Source organism: Capricornis sumatraensis, chromosome 7 (genome assembly GCF_032405125.1).
Source record: "Capricornis sumatraensis isolate serow.1 chromosome 7, serow.2, whole genome shotgun sequence".
Taxonomy (NCBI): domain Eukaryota; kingdom Metazoa; phylum Chordata; class Mammalia; order Artiodactyla; family Bovidae; genus Capricornis; species Capricornis sumatraensis.
Window position 1 is genome coordinate 43,211,062 of NC_091075.1, and position 12,501 is coordinate 43,223,562.

Here is a 12,501-nt window from a genome sequence, read left to right on the forward strand (position 1 = left end):
TTCTATGTGTAAAATGCATTAGTAATATTAACCCATGTAATTTTCAAAAACTTTCTTAAGAGATAGCTTTGTCACCTTCTCTTTGCAATGAACATCCCCTCAGTTATACTAAACTTTAGACAAATGTCTTCCTGACAAGAGGCTCCTGACCTCCCTTTCTTAGAGTACTGGTACTATACAAAACTTAAGATTGTAAATTTTCTCTTTCACTCTTTGAGATGTAAATCTTCTACAACCCAGAAATGTCTTTCTCAAGGACTTGATTATATTTTCTCTGAAATGTAATCAGCAACAAAGAGAAGGCTTCTATTTCCAATCTCTGTGGGAGAGGAGGAGCCTGACTTCCATCAGCAACAATTACCAAACACAGATGGCCTAATAACACTGACCAACTACTCCCTCTAATATCCTCTAGTAATTTTCCATTAGCTCACTCCAACTTTTAAAAATCCTTCTGCCTTTTATCTCAGAGGAGTTGAGCTTAATCTCTCTCCTCTGTTGCAGTAGTCTTGACCCTTATTGCAACACTCTTGGATAAAACTTACCTTGACTGTTTAATTTGTCTGGTGAAATTTCTCTTTTACACTGGCCCAGAGTCACCCAACTAGACAAGGCAAAGCTGGGATTTACATCAAATCATTTGTGCCCCTTTCATATGGACTTGAGAGAGGATTCAAGTTTAAGATGGTAGCCTGAAGTCTTATCCTAAGAAGAGCACTATGTTGCAAACACAATCTAACTCAGATGGCTTTGAATTTTGCTTTTCTAAAACTGAGAAAATTGGATTACATTCCTGGATGCACAGCTGAACCTGGCAGATGTCTCATAAGCCTCCAAGCACAAGAGAAAGGGGGTCCATGAGCAGCCTACATGGGGGTTTCAAGGTCATCTATATTTAACAAATAAAAAAGTGGAGTTCTGTTCTGACCTTATTAGAAAGAGATGGGTACTGCTGCAACTAAAAACAAGTGAAATTACTGCATTCTGACATTTTTAAGAGCTTTCAGTTCTAGTATTTTGAGGTTCTCTCTAAACTTCAAACCCCCTTCTAAGATATTAAATTCAGCATTTCTCTCCTTCTCTCAGGGTCTGCTTTCAAAACTTTGCTATCTTATATCTTAATCTAATAGTGTGGCTGATAAACAGTTATCCAGCTAGCAGATATCCTAAGACAATACATAGTTATGTTTTAATAGACCCCACTTTGGATATAATTTTCAAGTCTACAAAAGAAAATGATTTCATAGTGATAATTCCAGATCCCTGGACCAGAACGACTGGTGTGATTAACCTTTTTATTTAAGTTATTGAGTGCCTACTATATGCATTTCAGTGCAGAGTAAAAATAAATTAACCCTTGATTTCCTGGGCTTATACCTAGAGAAAACTGTAATTCAAAAAAAAATACATGCACCCTCAATGTTCACTGCAGCACTGCTTACAATAGCTAGGGCATGGAAGCAACCTAAATGCCAACAACAGGAGAATGGATAAAGAAGACGTACATATATACAACAGAATATTACTCAGTCATAAAAAGGGGATGGAATTGTGCCATTTGTAGAGACTTGAATGGACCTTGAGACTGTCATACAGGGTGAAGTAAAGCAAAATGAGAAAAACAAATATTGTATAATATTGCTTTTATATGGAATCTAGAAAAATGATACAGGTGAACTTATTTGTGCAGCAGAAATAGAGACACAGACCTAGAGAATGGATGTATGGATACTGGGATGGGAGAAGGAGAGGAAAAGATGAGTTGGGAGACTTGGATTGACGTTTATGCACAAAATAGATAACTACTGTGCATACAATAGATGACAATAAGAATCTACCATGTAGTGCAGGGAAGTCTACTCAATGTCTCTGGTGACCTAAATGGGAAGGAAATCCACAAAAGAGGATATATGTGTATGTATAGCTGATTCACTTTGCTGTACAGCAGAAACTAACACAATATTATAAAGTAACTATACTCCAATAAAATTTTTAAAAAGTATACAATCTAGTAGAAGGTATTTGCCATTCTTCAGCATCCTTAGAATTCTAAATTTTAAAATGCAGAACTGCTGGTTGGGTTCCTTGGAGTTCTAGTTCATTAAGAATGCTTTAAGCATTAAGTGTGGGCATGGTCTCTTATTACATCATATATTATGGGTAACTTGTGATTATGGGATTCCCAAGGTCAGGGGAGCTATCACTCAACTTTATATCTCTTCTCTCTGACCTTCCACCTTACAGGCACCTTGAACATATTAGGGTTTAAAACATGGCTAAAAACATTACTAAAACTACTTCCTTATAATGTTAGCATTATAGCACATCTAAAAAGCAAACTTGAAACAAAGTTTCCAATAATTCTGCCATATTTCATAAGTTATCACAATTTTTCAAATTAAATTCAGCATTCAACTGTTAACCTTAGCTTGAACAAGGTTCAAACAATACAGGGAGGTTTATCAAAAACATCTTTTCACTATTAAAGCTTCAATCTAGTTCAGCTACATATCCCTGTGGACTTACTTAGCATAAGATACTATCATCTCTATCTTCATTACAACATATTTTAATTATCTTCCTTACAACATATTTTAATTATCTTCCTTAGAAATAAGGTCTTACCGCTTAATGAAAGCTGTTAGTCTGGGGGCTCCAAAGGGCATAAGCCAGTTTCAAGACTTACTTTTGGTTATATATGCAATTATAAGTTAGAAAATATGTTTCAAAGTCAATGTAAGTTTTTAATCATTTTCTCTAGTTGAAAAATAAATATGACAGAATGAAGATTTATTGTTGCAGTTTTACCTCTTGTCCAGAGCAGTGTTTTTCAAATTTGATGATGTCACCTCCTCATGTCACCTAGTGTCATCTGGTGTCAGTTCCATTATTGCGACTAGCATTTCTATGAGGGCAGTGGATTCATAGATCTAAGTTTATTTTCAGATATAGTAACCATTTGTCTTTTATAGTTACTCAAGTTCTATGAGCTTAATTTTTTCATCTATAGTCTTATTTGGGGGAGTTGGTGACGCAATTAAATAACAATACAATTAAAATCCAAGCCCCATTCCTGGCCCGTGATTGGTATTCAGAAAGTGTCAGTATTTTTACTGCATTGCTTACTTTCCCTTTCAAACATGGATTATTCTAAAATTTTCTTTAAGTCTTTGCATTTCCAACTTCTCATTCTCATAATATGAGCATATTTCCTGTGTCACTGAAAAGAAGGATTATGAAAAGAGTAGTAGAAGAGGACTTTCTCTACTTTCCTTCTTCCAACACCAAACATCTATATTTTCCACCATTTTCCCCTCTTCTTTTCTATCTTAGAGGAAGTAGATCATGGATCCTTTTAAAGACCCATTTTTCATGTCAGGGTTTACCCATGTCATTTAATCTTCCACCAGACCTTGCTGCATTATTTTCCCTGTTCTTCTAGTGAAATCTCTAAGTTTCTGTTCACCCTAGTTTATTTCCTTCAACCCTGAAAGTAGTTTTAGTTTTATTCAATGCACAAATCATACTTATATTATATCTACCCTAAGGAAATAATAGAGATGTGTCTAAATATTTTTTTGCTCAATGATAGCCATTGTGGAAATATAGTGGCAAACACTGAAAAATGCCTAAATGGCCAAGAATATAAGTTGGTTAAATAAATTAGGAGATAAAGAGATAGAATGGGGGAGGGAATAATGTAATATTTTAGATAGATAACTAATGACATGGGAAAATGTTGAGTCATGAGTAAATATCTCAAATTTGTTTTTAAGAAACATATAAATTAGTATGTGTGTGTGTGTGTGGGCATGTGGGTATATACAACAAGAAAAGATTAGAATTATCATAGAAATGATAATTCTTGAGAGATCAGGGGTGCTTTAATTTTCTGTGAGTTTCTCTGGATTTTCTATAGCAAATTCATGCTGCTTTTATAATAGATGAGAAAACAATGGTACTTATAAATGCTTTTTTCTTTTTTGGACCATGTCCTCTTCTAAATGACATTTCTTTTTTTTTTTCTCTCTCTCTGTTTAGCTATCCACCTCCTTGAAGTAAGGGCTTCCCAGGTGGCACTAGTGCTAAAGAGCTTGCCTGCCAGTGCAGGAGACTTAAGAGACAATCCCCAGGTCTGGAAGATCCCCTGGAGGAGGGCATGGCAATCCACTCCAGTATTCTTGCCTGGAGAATCCGCTGGACAGAGGAGCATGGCTGGCTACAGTCCATAGGGTTGCAAAGAGCAGGCCATGACTGAAGTGGCTTAGCACTCACACACACACTCCTTGGAGTTTACAACATCTACCTTCCCTTCTTTCAGCTCATTTAATATTCATGCCAATGCCAATTCATGAAGCCCCCACTTGAGTCACACACTGTGTACAGTACAGAGCAGGTCACTGAAGTGATAATGATGTTGGTGGCTGAGGATATAATTCAGACAATAAATAGTTTTTTTCCATCAAGGACTTGTAACAGGCTGCTTAGGACACCAAGTACTCTTTCTATCATACCTAATTACTCAAACAGGAACTCTACAAAGAACACAAATACACTGAAATGTTTATGATGACACCATTTTAAATAAGTGCCTAAAAACACAATTGCCTAAGGTCTTATAAATCTGTCTTCTGTATCCTTCCAGAATCCATAAACAAACACTTAAAATGCTCTTAAAGTAATTCCAGATTAATTATGTGAATAAGACTTCCAGTTCCAGAGTTTATGACTAGAATTCCAACACCATATTTTCAAACTTGTGTTGCTTAAAAATAAACAAATCTGATTGATACAAAATAATAGCAAATAGTAAGACAGCTGTGTACTTAGAGTTCTACTTTAGAAATATTAAAATATAATTTTTTCTAATGTTTCAAGTTGCAATGGTTTCTCTCCTTAGAGTGTTCCCCCATATCACCCCCGCTCTGAATGTGTACATGCGTGCTAAGTTGCTTCATTCCTGTCTGACTGTTTGCAGCTCAGTGGATCATAGCCCACAGGCTTCTCTGTCCACAGGATTCTCCAGGCAAGAATACTGGAGCAGGTTGCCATGCCCTCCTCCAGGGGATCTTCCTGACCCAGGGATCAAAAGCACATTTCTTATGTCTCCTTCATTGGCAGGCAGGTTCTTTACCACTAACATCACCTGGGAAGCCCCACACAATGACTACTTCTAGGCAAATAAAAAAAAGAATGACTATATCATGTCTTTACAGATATCCTCTGTCAATTAAAAATGCAAATGTCTATCTACTTATTTATCTATTTATCCATCTATCTATTTATAGTATCTTATGTAGAAAATACAATGCTGACCACAAAGTGATTACAGCAACAATTTAATCTCCTGATTAAAGGGATACATTTAAAGGCTTATGCTGGAAGAAAGGGATCTATTTTATGTTTGAATTACAACTAAACTGACGTTTTCCACTAAGAAGTAAGCTCTTTGCTAATTTTAGCATACACTAGGTTTCAACCACTGACGTTGTAACTCGAAATAATGTGATGTAACATTTACATAGAAATTACAGTATATTCCTGTACCATAGAGGCACTTGGATAGGCATGCAAAATGCCTTGGAGCTTAGGAATATATTGCTGAAAAACATGACCTAAAGAAATCTTATCTGAGACAGAAAGAGTTAGCCAGTCTAAAAGAGAATCAGGATAGATTTCAAGTTTTGTCAATATCATTTGATTAAATGTCCTTGACTTGCCTGGCTCCACTCTTGGAAACAGTAGTGGTAAAAATCAGCTTTTCTCTAGATATTAAAATTGATACTTCTCTAAAACTGATAATCAGTAATTTTTCAGGTTATGTTATCTCATCCAGTTTGATCATTACCAAGTTTCCCTTGTTTGTACAGGGAGCATTCCTTAGACTGCACTCTGACTCTCAAGATCTTTGAATTCTCATTTATCTATTCACCCACCCATACATCCAACCCAATCACATATATCTTGTAAATTACAAGTCACCAAGCTTGGTGTGGTAGAATAAAAAGCTGTAAAGCTACTCTGTTTATGGAGTTTTCAGTCTAATAGGTAAGCCTAAGATATAGGTACAGGTGGAATGCTGAGGAAGTTCAGACTCCACGCATTTGAAGAAGCTTGTGCCTTGCCTCCTTCTAAAAACTACATGGTTTCCTTCTGTTCTCACTGCATTCATTACATACATTACTACAGACAACATAATTCTTTTCCTTGGGCCTTTAACATTCTTTGTGGGAACATTATTCATTAGAGAGTAAAGTCCTGAAACTTAATAAAACAAACATAGAAGAGATTCATGACTAACAGTGGCACACTAGTGCCCTTGGGTCAAACATTTGCTTTACTAAATGCCAAACAGTCTCCAGTTTCTAGCAATAAAACATGATTTCATTTGCTTTCAGCACTGCTAGAATGCATCTACTGAGGTTCTTAGTCAGAGGAGATACAATTATGGCTATGCCTTCACTGATATTGAATACTGTAAGTGGACATTGAGACCAGTTAGAAAGAAGAATGTCTGGATAATAATACTCAAGAGAGAAAAAGCTGTTGGTCTTTCAACAAGAAAATAAGCCAACGACAGTTGGAGTATTAGACACAAGTCACCTATGTACCTGGTGAGATATCCAGGTTGAAGCTATGAATAGAGAAAACATTTTTAGCAGAAATGATCTGGATAATGGAAGGGTTTGTATCATTTCTTTGCTCAGAGCCACCCAGTGACTTCTTGGTGTTATTAGAATTTCAGAGGGCCTGGCAGAGTCGTGGCAGTACCAGATGACGCATTTTCTTACTTTTTGCCTTCAGATTTAAGACGCTGCAGGATCAAGGGCCTGCTACTTCTGCAGCTTCTTCCCCTCTACATCCCTATCTCTACACTCCAACTGCAAGAGCTATCTTTCTTCTCCCTGAACCTTCTCAAGCTTCCCTCTTGCCTTGCACTTGCCATTCCTTCTACCTGTTAGGCTCTTCCCTGCTGACCTTCGCAGAATGGATTCTTTCATATTCTTCAGGTCTCAGCTCCTCAGAGATCTCTCTGACCACCCAATCTATAGAAGCCCCTCTATCATCCTCCCTTTTCTCCTCCCACACCACTACTCCCTACCCACAGTTATATTTGACTTTGCTTATGGCTCATTTTGTAGAGTAGAGTGGTGCTGCAGAAGCATGCTGGACCCATAACCCAGAGACTGATGTATTGAAACCATCCTTTGCTTAGTTCAGCTTTTTGGGCTTCCCAGTTGGCACAGTGGTAAAGAATATACCTGTCAATGCAGGAGATCCAGGAGTTGTGGCTTCAACTCCCTGGGTTGGGAAGATCCCCTGGAGGAGGAAATGGCAACCCACTCTAGTATTCTTGCCTGGAAAATTCCATGGACAGAGGAGCCTGGCAGGCTACAGTCCCTGGGGTGGCAAAGAGTTGGACATGACCGAATTACTGAGAACAGCAGCATGGCTCATTTTGCTATTGTAAACTATTTTACAATAATAGTAAATTAGAAAGCAATTATTTTTTGTTGGTAATTACTATAAGTCTACTTATTAGTAGGCTTGTTTATTGTTTGCTTTCTTGTTTTTTGAGAGGTGGTGGAAAGCAGTGGTGAAGAGCAGACTCTGGAGTAGGCTTGGGTTTTGAATCTCTTCTCTGTCACTGTTTGGATGATCATGAGCAAGTTACTTAGTTTCCCTGTGCTTCAATTCCTTCATTCATAAGTTGGGCTAAAAATAGTACTCCCTCACAGGGCTGTTGTGAGAATTAAATGAATCAATCAAAATAAATCACTGGGAACAGAGCCTGGCATAAAACAGTGCTAAATAAATTAATATTAGTAGTAGTAGCAATAGTAGTAGTAATAGTAGAAGTAGTAATATTAGTGAAAGCAGTTGTCTCCTTCTATTAGAACAAAAAAGGAGTTGAAATTTAGCCCTTTAGTTCAGTGTTAAATCCATAGACTCTAGAATAGCATTTGGCAATAGTGTATACTCACTCAACAATAGTTGAATACATGTTTTATAGGAGGGTGCCTTGAGGAAGATAAGAAATTTTCAGGGAACTAGATCTAAAAACCAATTTAAGCCGGTAATGAGAAAAAGAAAGTCATTGTTACATAACGATCTGGGAGAGACTGGAAAGTGTCGTTAGCACAATTAAGTGTAACCTGGTATTAACGAGGCCAAGGTGATAAGTTTGACACCTTTGCATGTTCTGCTTTGGGTGGTTCTCTGCTATGCTCATTCACGCGGCATTCCCACTGCTAGTCTATCGTCTAATGCATCAGTGCCTGAAATCAAGGAGAAAGGGAGTGAGAAAGTAATCATCTACGTATTATGGCTAAAGAAAATTCATCAGAAAACACTTCTTTGTAAACAGTGGGGAGACTCTTGGCACTGGCAACATGACAAGACACTTCAGTGGTAACTCTCCAGTGAGTTCAAACCACTGAGCACACATTACCCCATATAAGTAATATTTCTAGGACTTAGCATCTCCCTCCTGAGACTGCAATTGGAATTTGAGAAACTAGAAATTAGTTTTCTCCTTTCCTGAAATATTTTTAGCTGCCACCAAGTGGTACTAGGTAAGCATATCCAAATAGGAAAATGCAGTTTTATTATACACAAAATTGCCAAGAGTTGCAAAAAATTGTTTTTCTTTAGTATAGTGTCTAGAAACATAAATTTTTTGTGGCTCAGAGTACATATTATCCTTGGTTTGGACTTATAAAACAATGTTTGGTTTGGTTTTCTCTAAAATTCAAATTGTACTCAGATTTCAGAGAAAAACTTCATCTTCCTATGACTCAGACTCTTATTTTAAGAAGGCTTCTGTTTTCCTTCATAAGTCACACAGATTTCTGGGCTCCCAAAAAGTCTTTACATTTTCCCTCGGACATTTACCTGGCTTTTCCTTCTGCTTTCCTCCCTGATTCATAGCTTCATGCTTTTGCCTGCCTCAGTTTACTCAACATCAGTGAAAAAGGGGATAGAAATACATACATTACCAATTTCTACAAACATGACAGCTTGTCAAATCTTGGAGTAAAAGGTAGGTAATCATGATCATGAACACCTTCTCAGACCTTCCCAACTAATCCTTAGTGGCAAAATACTTCCAGTCCATTTTTACTATCTGAGAGGAGTTTATTTTTTCCCTTCATTTCCTCAAGGCAAATGGGTCCACGCTAGCCATCTGTGTCACCAGCAGACAGCAATGAGAAGCATCATAGACAGAATAATTTCTACAGGTTGAATACAAACTCTTCGTCACTCTCTTCACTGTCTTTATTTCTGATCCTTTAGCTGCACTGCTAATTGCTCAGAGCTCAGTAGATCTTTGAATGCAGGCTCAAAATTTAGATTTTCTTTCTTGTTTAGAGTCCTAAGAGATGCCTTTCCCCCTTGATTTCAAACAGAAATAGCCACTTATTTCCAAATTCATAACTATCTACCACTACTTGCTTTCCTGCTCACATGTCCATTTAATCAAGTATAACCTTAATACCTTTTGAAAATATTTATTTCCTCTCTCTGCTCTTTGCTTGAAAAGTGAAGTCACTCAGTCACATCCAACTCTTTGTGGCCCCAAGGACTGCCAGGCTTCTCCATCCATGGGATTTTCCAGGCAAGAGTACTGGAGTGGGTTGCCATTTCCTTACCCTTTTAATAATTTTCTGCTCTGAACTTTCATTATCCTAAAGATGACAGCCACATTATTATAAAGAATCAATGGTTTTTATGAAGGAAGAATATACCTAACCCAGCTCACACTGAAATAGACCTAGCAACATCTACAAATACTACTATTTCCAGCAAAGCTTCCTACTGTGGTCAGAGAACCATTGCAGTATATCGGCAGATCTTTAATATCCATCACTCTGGGGAAGTGGGTATTTGGCCCAAGGTAGAGGTAAGGGAGAGATGCGTGAGTCTGTGCTCAGTCATGTTCGACTCTTTGTGACCCCATGGACTGTAGCCCACCGGGCTCCTCTGTCCATAGAATTCTCCAGGCAAGAATACTGGAGTGGGTTGCCATTCCCTTCTCCAGGAGATCTTCCTGACCCAGGGATCAAACCCACGTCTCCTACGTCTCCTGCATTGGCAGGCAGATATAACGTATATAAAATTGATTCTCCTGAAGAACACACATCACCTATCAAGTATAAAATAAAACTAGCTCAAATCCTAATCTTGCTTAAATATTCAGTTATTAAAGCAAGATTTAGATAATTTTCAAACCAGCACCACTTGAGGCAGTTAGATGAAACATAATTTTCCTTCCTGCCTTTCTTAACCCATTTTTTTTTTTTAATAGCCCAACTCAGGTTTTGGAAAAAACAGCCACCAAGCATCATACTTTATGGTAGCATGGGCTTTTAATTTTCTTTCCAGACACCATATGTTTGACTTAAGGCAACATAGGTATTTTCTCATTTCAGCTTCTTCTGGGCAATATGGCAATAAATAGTTCATTTCTTTTGTTATATCTCTAAGGGATAGCTCAGCTAGAGCCAATAAAAGTCACATGGGTGTATGGTCCATTTCTGACAATCCTCAACCATAGTATTATATTTACTTAATTTTCAAACAGTGATCTTACATATTTATTTATACAAACATACAAATTTCTCATTCCAAACTAAGCAAATATGAAATTCCAGGAAAGATAACCACGTCTGACTGCAGACAGTAGGATTCATATGGATCGCCTAACGGCAGAGGTAGTAATAGTAAGTATATAATAAGATCATTGATATTTATTAAGGGCAAAGAAATACCCAAGAGACTGTTGCAAGCTGCAAAGGGCACAGCCTCTAAGAGTAAGACCTACCCATTCATCCTCATTGGAAAGATATTTATTTTACTGAAACACATTTTTTGTGTAAGTGTGTGTGCTTGTCCTCTGCTAGGGACAGAGGAAATGGAGTGAGAAATGTTATAGGGTATTGATTACTTAAAGAACAAAGGAGAATCATTTTTCAGGAACACATTGCCTGCAGGTCAACCTTTACCAGCCACCTGATGACCCTAACATTAGGACAGGTAGATCTTCCTTACTCTTTCTCTAGCATTTCCTTCCTCTTCAGGTTTTTAGCTGTTTTCAGACCATGCACTCTCTATGCTTGATACATCCTGACGACCTACTGCTCCTATTTTGATTGCCCTGAGACAAAATGAAAACAAATATGGAATAACCTCCTGATTAGGGTAAAACAGAGGAGACTGGCAGGCTGCAGCCCATGGGGTCACAAAGAGTCAGACATGACTGAGCAACTAAGCACAGCACAGCACAGGGCAGAATGACATAGGCTCTGTAGCCAACAGCCCCAGAAGCAAAACCTGACTGTGCACCTTCTAGCCTTTGGGAATTTCACTCAGTTCTTCTTAGTTTCAGTGTTCTTATCGGTCAAATTGGTCCAGCGATATTGGCAACAGTCAATGGCCCTGTTTCTGGTTCATCAGGTTGGTGTGACAGTAATATGAGAAAATATTACAAATCATGTGGCACTTGGCACTTGGTTAACAGCCATGAAATGTTAACATTACCACTCTAGATGGAGGAAAGGATTGTCACATTTAACAGTTCTGTCGGGTGCTTATCTTCATGATGAATTTTGAGTGGCAGCAACACTGTTCCAAAAAATTCCTGCTGCAATTGCCTTATAGATGCAGTTTTTAACAGGGGACAGCTTTTGTTGGATAGAAGGAAAAATCAGCAGGGGAAAAGCAAATCTTCCAAGCAAAATCTTTTTGACTAACTGATCCTGCTTTTACTCACTCAAACTGCTAAATCCATAGCAGAAAGCGACCACAAGCCAGAGATTCCAAACAAGCATTTGACACTAGTAAGACACTGGGTCCCAGGATGGCTTTTTTTCTCTCTTCTTAATTGGTATGGAAATATGTTGAAGGTGATAATAATAATAATATTTCACATTAAACAGTTCTTATGTTAGTATTTCTAAAAATTGTGACTATATTATCTATCAAAGACTGCTAAGAAATTTAATTCAGTCCTTGGCAAGTCAAACATCCAATATTGAAAGAATATTTTGAATTGATGATTTTTGAAATTAAGTTAAAAAAAATTTCTGACATATATAATGCTCATCCCTCCATATGTATATTAGGAGTTCTTTATTTTGAGCACCATCTCCCTGCCGACAATAGCAGCTGGGACTTTTCCTTCATAGCATTAACCGTTGGTAATGAGTAAAGTGCTAATATAATTTGAGATCTAACTCACTCACTAAAGAGGAATATCGCTAAAACCAGGAGTCCTACCGCTTCACCACTTTGTCCCTGGAATCTGGAAAGAAACTGAGCATGCAGAAGACCCTCAAGAAAAATTTGGAGAGGCAGAATGGGCCAGGGGTTGAAGAGACAGCTTTAGACTTAGAAAGACCTAGATTTGAATCTGCATAAAACGCTACCCTCTGCATATTTGGGGAAAATTGTTAAGTTCCCTAATCAGTTCCTATTCAATAAAATGAAGAGAATAATTCT